Source organism: Pipistrellus hanaki, assembly GCF_964339955.1.
Source record: "Pipistrellus hanaki genome assembly, chromosome: X".
Taxonomy (NCBI): Eukaryota; Metazoa; Chordata; class Mammalia; order Chiroptera; family Vespertilionidae; genus Pipistrellus; species Pipistrellus hanaki.
In genome coordinates, this window is record NC_140524.1 from 101188243 (window position 1) to 101198617 (window position 10375).

Sequence of the window (10375 nt, forward strand, 5' to 3'; positions counted from 1 at the left end):
GGCAGCCTCGTAGGGAAAGGAAAGTGCCCATCAGCTGGCTGGCGAATGAAAGGAAAGAGAATCTTTGCATCTCTGGATTGATGTGGGGAGCCGGCATGGCCATGGCATCCTCAGCCCAGGGCGCCTTATGTGCCGCCAGCTCAGCCCGGTTCAGTGCCCCTGACAGAGGGCAGTGAAGGACTGAGAAAAGACAGGCAAGAGAAGGAAAGCTGGGTCTCGGTGGGATGCTGCTTCCCTGATGGGGACCCAGCAGCTCCAAGGACTACAAGCCGTGTCTTTATATTATAGCAGATGCCACGAGGCAAAGTAAGGGCGTGGTCAGATGTTTACAATCTTCTCGTGGGTTTCGATCCTACTCAATTACATGCACCTGATCAAACTGTTTACTTGCAGCCTATAGCACTCAGGCACAGGGCCTGGGATAGAGCCTGCAACCGAGGTACATGACCTTGACCAGAATGGAACCCAGGGGGTTGCCAGACTGGCCAGAGGAGGGGACATGGGCAGTTGGCCGGGCTGCCTGCTGGTCGAACTCCTGGTCGAGGGGACAATTTGCATATTAGCCTTTTATTATATATGATAGATACTGAGTGGCCAGATTAGAATGTGTTCAGATCATAATACTCTGGCCACTCAGCATATATATATATATATATATATATATATATATATATATATATAGTTTGCATATTGTTTAGTTTCCCTATTTTAATTTCAAAAGGAAATACTTCTCTTTGGCGTTACTGCACACCATAATGCAGCCATGAGAAGAGAAGAATAGAGTATTTGGTTTCTAGAAGGCACATGCTTAAGCATAGATGGCAAGAAGTCCCATTGGGGCTGAGTATGCAACTGCTATTCCCTATACTTCTTGTACTGTACATGGCCTGCATGCTGAGGAAACCTCTCCAGGATGTGTGTGGATATATAAAAAAATAAAATAAAATAAAAAACACCCAGCAAACGGTGACCTTCTAAAGCACTAATGTATCACGGATGGAATGTGAGACATTGAGCGTTTACAGAGAAATGCAAAGGTAAAAAGAAAAAGTGGGCAAGAGGATTTGGGAGCCGTGACTTTCCTTCTGCCTCGTTATTAAGAACCCGAGAGCTCACATGTGTGGAGCTGTGGGAGCACACAGCTAGGAAGTGTCTTTTAAAAATAGAAACTAGCCCACTGTTTGCCTTTTGCTTAACAGGCAGGATTTCACCTTATCACATAACCCTTCTCTGAGGACATCAAGTGAGTTTCTAGAAGAATCTACAAGCACGGTAAGCAAGGGAGGAAAAAGGCTGTCTCGCCGTGCATTGCTCTCAGGCAGTACACAGAGACCACACATGATGCTTATGATGCTAATAGCATGGAGTCATGCTAATGGCACACAACAGGTACAAGCTCGCTACTGCTCACTCTTATTTTCACTTGAGTTTCAGATCATTTATGTGGGGACTATCTGACTCTGGAATCTTCTTCCTATAATTAATTTTAAATTCATTTGGAATGCAGGAAAACTATTTCTCTAGACCCGGGGTAGCCAAGTACAACCCACAGGACAAATCCAGCCCATCACGTGCTTTTTGTAAAGTCCCGTTGCTCCCTGGCTGGTTTGGCTCAGCAGATAAAGCGTCGGCCTGCAGACCAAAGGGTCCCGGGTTCGATTCCAGTCAAGGGCACATGCCTTGGTTGCAGACTCCTCCCCGACCTGGTCAGGGCACGTGTAGGAGGCAACCAATCAATATGTTTCTCTCACATCGATGTTTCTCTCTCTTTTCTACTCGCTCTAAAAGATTAATGGAAAAATAGCCTTGGGTGAAGATTAACAAAAAAACAAAACAAACAAACAAAAAGAAAGTCACATGGGAACCCAGCCTTTCTATTCATTTATATCCGTACTAGAGGCCCGGTGCATGGATTTGTGAATCCATGGGGTCCCTCGGACTGGCCTGTGCCCTCTCCCAATCCAGGACCCCTCGGGGGATGTCCGACTGCCAGTGTCTGCCTGATCCCCGAAGGCTAGCCGAGGGACCCCACTGGTGCACAAATCTGTTTTGTGCACCAGTGGGATCCCTGGTGCACAAATCTGTGCACCCCCCCCCCTGGTGCACAAATCTGTGCACCAGGCCTCTAGTATTCATATAAGATCTTTGGTTAATCTCTTCCTGCCCTCCCCCCTACCCCGTTCCCTCTGAGATTCATCAGTCTGGTCCATGTTTCCATGCCTATGCATTGAACATCTGCCTCCTGGTGGTCAATGTGCATCATAGCTACTGGTCAAACAGTCCAACAGGCGAACAGTCTGACGGTCACTTGGGCTTTTATATATATATCCATATATATATATATATATATATATATATATATATATATATATATATGGATATATATATAGTCTCTGGCTGCTTTCATCTATTGGGTCGGCAGCTAAGTAATTGCGGATTTTTTAAAGAAAATCAAAGACAATTTTTTCATGGAACTAAATAACTTTATTCTTTAATGTATTGCCCATTTTGATCAATGACCTTTTGCCATCTTTCAGGCAGCATCATAATCCCACATTCAAAAAACTTCTGGTTTTTATTAGCAAAAAACTGAATCAGGTACGATTTGACATCATCATCATTATTGAAATTTTTACCATTCAAGGAGTTTTGTAAAGATCGAAACAAAAAGTAATCAGATGGTGCAAGGTCAGGACTATATGGTGGATGTGGCAAAACATCCCAACCAAGTTCCATTAATTTTTGCCGAGTGACCAAAGATGTGTGTGGCCTTGCATTGTCATGATGGAATACAACACCTTTTCGATTTGTCAATTCGGGCCACTTTTCTTCAACTGCATTGTTTAATTTCGTTAGTTGTTCAATGTAGACATCAGAATTGATCGTTCGGTTGGGTGGTAAGAGTTCAAAGTAGACAATTCCTTTGTAATCCCACCAAACTGATAACAAAACCTTCTTTTGATGAATATCAGCTTTTGATGTTGTTTGAGTTGGTTCACCTGGCCTGCTCCACGATCTTTTCCGCTTGATATTGTTGTAAACAACCCATTTTTCATCGCCAGTTATCAGTCGTTTTAAAAATGGATCATTTTCATTACGTTTCTTTAGCAAATCGCAGCTGCTAATGTGTTGCGTTAACTGTGATTCTTTCAGTTCGTGAGGAACCCATGTATCGAGTTTTTGAACATAGCCAAGTTGTTTTAAGTGATTTTCAATGCATGTATGTGATACATGAAGCTTCTCTGCAATCTCACGTGTTGTACTGTGACAGTCCGAATTGATTATTGCTTTGATTAGGGCGTCATCAACTTCAACTGGACGACCAGAGCGTCTTTCATCTTTGAGTGAAAAATCACCAGAACGAAATTTGGCAAACCAATTTTGACACTGCCGTTCTTTTAAGGCTTCGTCACCATAAACAGCACATAACTTTTTATGAGCTTGTGATGCGTTTTTCCCTTGCGGAAATAAAAAAGCAAAATATGACGAAAATGTTCCTTTTGATTTTCCATTTTTCAACGAACGCCAAACAAAAACTACAAAACAGATCAAAAAACTTTTTTTTACTGATTAACAGCTGAATAGCCAACTATCAAATACAAAATGTGTTTTACATTTGTACTACGTCTGCAAACCTAAAAATTCAACTGAAGCCATATATGTGTGAAACCCGCAATTACTTAGTTGCCGACCCAATATAACAGGGTGGTTCAGAGGTTACAACAGAGATTGGATGGCACACGAAGTCTAAATTATTTATTATCTGGCCCTTTACCAAGCGATGCGCTGGATATTTAATTATTTATTTTCACTGTCTCTATGGATGATAATATCAGCGATGTAAAATGTCCATGTCTCGTGTGTCATTTTCCTGAATGGAATGAATGGGATTGACATTGAGGTCGGTGGATGGTCTCTACAAACCCAGCTGCCAGGGAGTCCTCCCCTCCAGGTGTTGTGCTCTGCTCTCTCCATCCAGATGGAGCCTGTTTTCTCTCCCCTTGAATCGCTAACCCTGGGACCGGCTCTGACAGCAGCTTCTGCTTTGCTCTTGGTGCCATGAGGCACTACGTGGGCAGTCTGCCTCCTCTGCTGGAGACAGGGCACCCCCCACCCCCAGACTTAGCATACACCAGCTGAGATGATAGTCTTGAGGGAAGCTGTGGAGGGCGGCCACAGTGTTTGGACAGGTCCAAGCCTTGGACTAATGAGAAGGCACAGTCCTCTCATGGCCACGTGCAAGTCCCAGCCTGGAGGGCAGAACCCTCCCAGCACCATTATAGCCAACATCTGTGGTTGTGAGCTTGAACCTGTGGTCCAAACACTGGCCCCATATGCCTGAGTGATGTGGGCTTGTTAGAGTTCAGGTGCATGTAATTGAGTAGGCTTGAAACCCACCAAAATGATGTAAATATCTGACCACACCCTTACTGTGCCTCGAAGCATCTGCTATAAAATAAAGACACGGCTTGTAGTCTGTGGCGCTATCTCTCCATCAGAGAAGCAGCGTCCCACCCAGACCCAGCTTCCTTCTCTTGTCTGTCTTTTCTCCATCCTTCACTGCCCCTCTCAGGGTCACCTTGGCCATGCTGGTGCAGCACAGGAAGCTATGTTGATGTCCCTGTCCCAGAGGCCCCAAGGCAACAGCTCCTGGTCACAGCCTAGCTCAGTCTTGGCAACCAGCAGGCGATGCAAAGAAATCCTTGTTCGAAACCACCCAGCTTTGTCATTACACAGCATACATCAACTCAAGGCTTTGATGTTCCATTTAGTATTTCAAAACTTTAGGATGTTTAAAAATAGTTCTAAAACAAGCAACTCCATCATCTTCTTTTATAACTTTTGAAAAAAATATATTTTTATTGATTTCAGAGAGGGAGAAGGCAAGAGAGATAGAAACATCAATGATGAGAGAGACTCATTGATCAGCTGCCTCCTGCTCGCCCCCTACTGGGATTGAGCCCGCAACCTGGACATGTGCCTTTGACCGGAATCGAACCCGGGACCCTTCAGTTCGCAGCTCTAGCCACTGAGCAAAACCAGGTAGGGCTTCTTCTATGTCTTAAAAGCAAGACACGCTCTTCTGTTAAGATGGCAGTGTGAGCAGGTGGGATGCCGCCACCTCTAACTACAGGGAAGACGCGAGAGCCATCTGAGACAGCGAGACCGCCTGGCGGCAGCAAAAGCTACAGAACAGAAACACATTCTGGAAAGACCTCTTTTTTCATCCACCGTCCCAGTGTCGGGGGTTTCAGAATCTCCTCTTTGAAGAAAGCTTTCCCCTCTCTGCTTGTCTTATTACACAGAACACGGGTCAGGAGAGAGATCGGGATGGGAAGCAAAAAGAGATGTTCAATATCAGTCGGTGTTCTGGGGAGAGGCTGCTTGCCATTGACTAGTGCTGAAGGCATCAAAGCTGAGAACCCAGAAAAGGGTTAGGAGAGGAAGGCGGTGGGAGGAGAAACTGGGGAGACCTGAGAATGAAAGACCCCTCGGAGTCACAATCACAGACGCTTGGGGCAGGGAGGGGCTTAGCCTCCCGTGGCGAGGGAGAAGGGGGCTCTGGCAAAGGGAATTTCCATCTCAAAGAACAGAGGGACTTCTGCTAACCACTGAGACATGGTGCCCCCCAGAGGCGACGAGAGGAAAAATCTCCAAAATGCTGCGGGCAGTAGCTAGGGCGGCGGGGTGGCTGTGTCCCTGCTTTTCACCTGTGCTCCCACCCGCTGCGCCTTTTGGTGTCTGACCTTGTTTTATGGGGGGGGGGGGGGGGGGGGGGGGCTGAAAATGTTATTATCTGTTATTATCTTGTGATTCCCAGAGAAATGGGATTGTTGCTTAATAATATTGACACTACTACTAATTATACGTGCCTTAACATTTTAGAAGTTTTTTTTTTTTTTTTTTAAATCTAAGTAGGATGAAGAATAAAATAAAAGCATAAAATAAATATGAGAAACCAGGACAATATAGCATTATGTAGAAACCCAAGAGCAAATTTCTTGTAAGAAAAAGCACAGAAATAAAAACGATCATCGGTGACAAACATGAGAGAGAGAGGATGTCTCTCAAATTCCGAATGTTAAAGTGGATCTAACAGAGAGGGGGGTGGGAGAGAGAGAGAGAGAGAGAGAGAGAGAGAGAGAGAGAGAGAGAGAGGATGCCTCTCAAATTCCAAGTGTTAAAGTGGATCTAACAGCAGCTCCTGAACGTAAGAAACAGGCAGGCGTGGCTGCGACATATGTGAAGAGCTAGATCAGGTTTGGCCAATTTGGGAACCACTGAAGTCCGGAGTTAAAGGTCAACACCCGCCAAAGACACTGACCAGTTAGTTCATGCGCGACCACTGAGTGCGAGGGCTTTCTATAATGTTCACCCCGAACCGGAGAGAGGGTCAGTCTGATGGTCGGTCGGATGCCAGCTGGCAGATGCACGCAGTGCCCCAGCGGCCTGGATGCGGGGAGGGGCGCGGGGCGGGGGACCCGGGCTTTGGAAAAGGGCCTTTGGGGCTGAGGCTCCGACTTGGGAAGAAGGGGCGCCGCCCGAAGGCCGCCCCGGGAGCAGCTTGGGCATCAGGCCGGGAAGCGGGAGCCAGGCAGCAGAAGGCGGGCGCCCTGGGCCCTTCTCCAGCGCCCTCTGCTGGCAGAACCGGGACGCAGTGCGCGCAGACCCCCCTTTTTGGGAAATATGAGCGGTGGGCGAAAAACCGACAACGCCCTGCAACTTCGTTAGAAAACTTCCCCCAAAGGGTGCAGACCCCGCTGTCTAGACCCCAAACCAGAGCCTTGATTCCAAAAAGCTTAAAGAAGGACGAGGCTGAAAAGCCAGCCTCAGATGCTCCTTTTCAGGGTGATTTCCGGGACGAGCAAGAGGTTAATTGATGAATATTAATCCTCATTTGAATCCTGACTGCGGTCTGTCTGCCCTGGGAGTTTTAAAGGCACAGATGTCGTTTTCCAATCTTTTCGATCCTCCTCATTTTTCCGTACAAAATGCATGATGGGAGTCTTACGTCTACACACCAACGACTCTTAGGCCAGTTGTAAGAATCTTAAACCGGAGAGCAGCTTCAGTGGGGAGCATCCGTAATGTCACCTGCCAGAAATCCAGCTTTCAAATGGCTTCCACACCCAGAGCAATCTGGGCATGTTGACATCATCCCGGTAGATCAGCTGGTCTAGAAGCTCAGAGGACAGAGGGCACACACAGTGTTTTGAGAACCTTTATTCTGAGTTTTTTGTGTTTTAATCCACTTTTGAGCGGGGCTGTGTAAAATCTAAGAACATTTATTTAGCCGAAACCGGTTTGGCTCAGTGGATAGAGCGTCGGCCTGAGGACTGAAACCAATTAGTGAGCAAAGTAGCAGACCATCATCTCTTCCCCTAAGAAATTAATCTTTTAAATTTAAAAAAAAATATTCTTTATATATATATATAAATACATTTTATTGATTTTTCTACTGGGAGGAAGGGAGAGGGACAGAGAGTTAGAAACATCGATCAGCTGCCTCCTGCACACTCCCTACTGGGTATGTACCCACAACCAAGGTACATGCTCTTGACCGGAATTGAACCTGGGATCCTTGAGTTCAGAGTTTGATGCTCTATCTACTGAGCCAAACCGGTCAGGGCCTTTTAACATTTTTTTTTTAAATTGATTTCAGAGAGGAAGGGGGAGGGAGAGAGGGATAGAAACATCAGTGATGAGCGAGAATCATGGATCAGCTGCCTCCTGCACGCCCCCTACTGAGGATTGAGCCTGCAACCCGGGCATGTGCCCTTGACCTGGAATTGGACTGTGACCTCCTGGTTCATAGGTCAACGCTCAACCACTGAGCCAAGCCAGCCGAGCAAATTTATTCATTTCTTATTTTTCTAATTTCCATGAGCCCACCGAATAGCAATTCTCAACACTGCATAAAACACTGGGCTGCTGGTGGGGTGAGATGAGGTAATGTGGAAGGTTTCAAAATGATTTCAAGTTTGCATCCAGTTTTTCCTTTCTTAGCTCCCTGTTAAAAATCTGTCCTGCAAGATGGCTGCCCTGAAATTTAACACCCAGAAACCCTGATAAGGCCAGGCCCTGTCTAATGGGTAACTGGAGACTCTAGATGTGACAAGCATGTGCCTGCCCATCCAGATTCCCGGGTGTCCGGCTAGAGCCTGGTGTTGGGACACAAGGGACGATGTAGAGGGGCTGATTTGCAGCTGTTAGTGAGGGGAGGAGAGGCAGTCTGCTTGTCCGACAATGGGGAAGGAATTAATAGAGCCCTGTGACCGCCCTTACACAACAGTTAGGGTGAAAGTACATGTGTCTATATGTAAAAACACCAATCGACATGTAAATATATATGCATTATACATATCAGGTATGTAAACACGTGAATACATACGCATCTATGTGTATCTCAAAAACGTGCTGAAGAGTACAAGAGCAAGGAGTCCCATGTGTACAATCTGAGCTCACACCTCAACTCGGGCAAGTGCTGCCTCTGGAGAAAGGACAGGTAGGCCATGGCTGGCTAGCTCAGTTGGTTAGAGCATTGTCCTCATACACCAAGGTTGTGGGTTCAATCCCCAGTCAGGGCACATCCAATAATCAGTGAATGCATAACCAAGTGGGACAACAAATCCATGTTTCTCTCCCTCTCTCTCTAATAAATTAAAATTTATTATTTTTTTAAAGGACAGGGGTAGAGATCCAGGTAATGGTAAAGGGAATTTTAGTGAAATCCAAAATGTTTTCTTTTTAAAATAGTGGCTGGAAACAAATCTTTTTAAAAATATATATTTTTTATTGACTTCATAGAGGAGGAGAGAGGGAGAGACAGTGAACCTCTGGTTCAGAGGTCAACGTGCAACCCCTGAGCCACGCAGGCCCAGCTAGAAATATTTCTCAATCTGTCTACCAGATCATGGTTCCTTCGGGGCCACCACACCGATAAAGCGCTTCAGTGCAATGATTGGTTACGCTTGATGTGCTACAGAATATAAAAGGTCCGATGAACTGTCATCTATCAAAAGAACATCTTACTAGGTTCTCTCTCCAGTCCAGCACTTTTGGTTCCCACTTTGTTTTATGAACTGCCCACACGAATTTAATAGCTTATGCTGACACTAATAGGCGTGTTTCTATTCAGCTCACAAATCATCTCCTCGCAGATTGTTTTCTGGAGAATAACGGACCACGAATAGGAGCTGACGATGCGAAATTGTCTCGCAAGCCACCTTTACAGAGGTGCAGACAGAGCAGTAAATAGGACTGCAGGCTGCTGTGATTTACCCTGTGCCAAAGGAGATCTCCAAAATGACTTATTCAGTCATCCCCCGGAAGGCTGTAAAGCTGAGTGAGAAGAGGAGGAATCAATAGGAAAACGCAGCCAAGCCCTTGACTACCTGCGCTTCTTCATGACCTTCTGGAAGAATGAAGACGGATGCTGCAAAATGCTGAAACATGAACACTTACAAAGATGCACTGGCTAGGATTTGCATTATTCGTAATGCATGTTATTTTCGAGGTCACGGACCCACTGATTAACCTTTTATTGCTTTTCATGATAACGTGGCATGTACTTATGCTCATGTCCCTTCATGCAGAAGGATCTGAAAGCCAAAGAAGTGTGAGGACTAAGTCCACCTTTGCTCACAAACGTCAGGGGAGATGCGAACCTAGCGCAGTGAGGGAGGGAACGGTGGCCGGTCCCGGGCAGTGAGGCCTGAAAGAATATTGGGTCCAACAGCCTTTTGAATTCTCAAAAATGGGTTTTCACGGTGTATTTTTCTTGAGGCTTAGCCATAGCCAAGACCTAAATCTCCGTTTTAACTGAGATGTAATTCACACACCATAAAACTCACCGTAAAATTGTATAATTCAGTGGTTTTGAGTACAAGATTCTGATGCTCAAGTGACTGAAATATTATGTGCAATACACCTTTCCAAGCCTTAAAAGGAAAACGTGAACACATGGATGTGACACTCAACGGCAGGCTTGGCAGTTTAGGAAAGTAACCGTTTAAAAATGGACATAAGGAAGGTAATGTATAATTTTTATAAGGAGGGTCTAGGCCGGTGGTCGGCAAACTCATTAGCCAACAGAGCCAAATATCAACAGGACGATTGACATTTCTTTGGAGAGCCACATTTTTAAAACTTAAACTTCTAACACCACTTCAAAATAGACTCACCCAGGCCGTGGTATTTTGTGGAAGAGCCACACTCAAGGGGCCAAAGAGCCGCATGTGGCTCGCGAGCCACAGTTTGCCAACCACTGGTCTAGGCATTCAAATCATAGTTAACTGGCCAGTTATTTGAAAAATTATTAATATACAATAAAGAGATAATATTAAAAAAAAAAAAAAAAGGATAATGTTTTCAA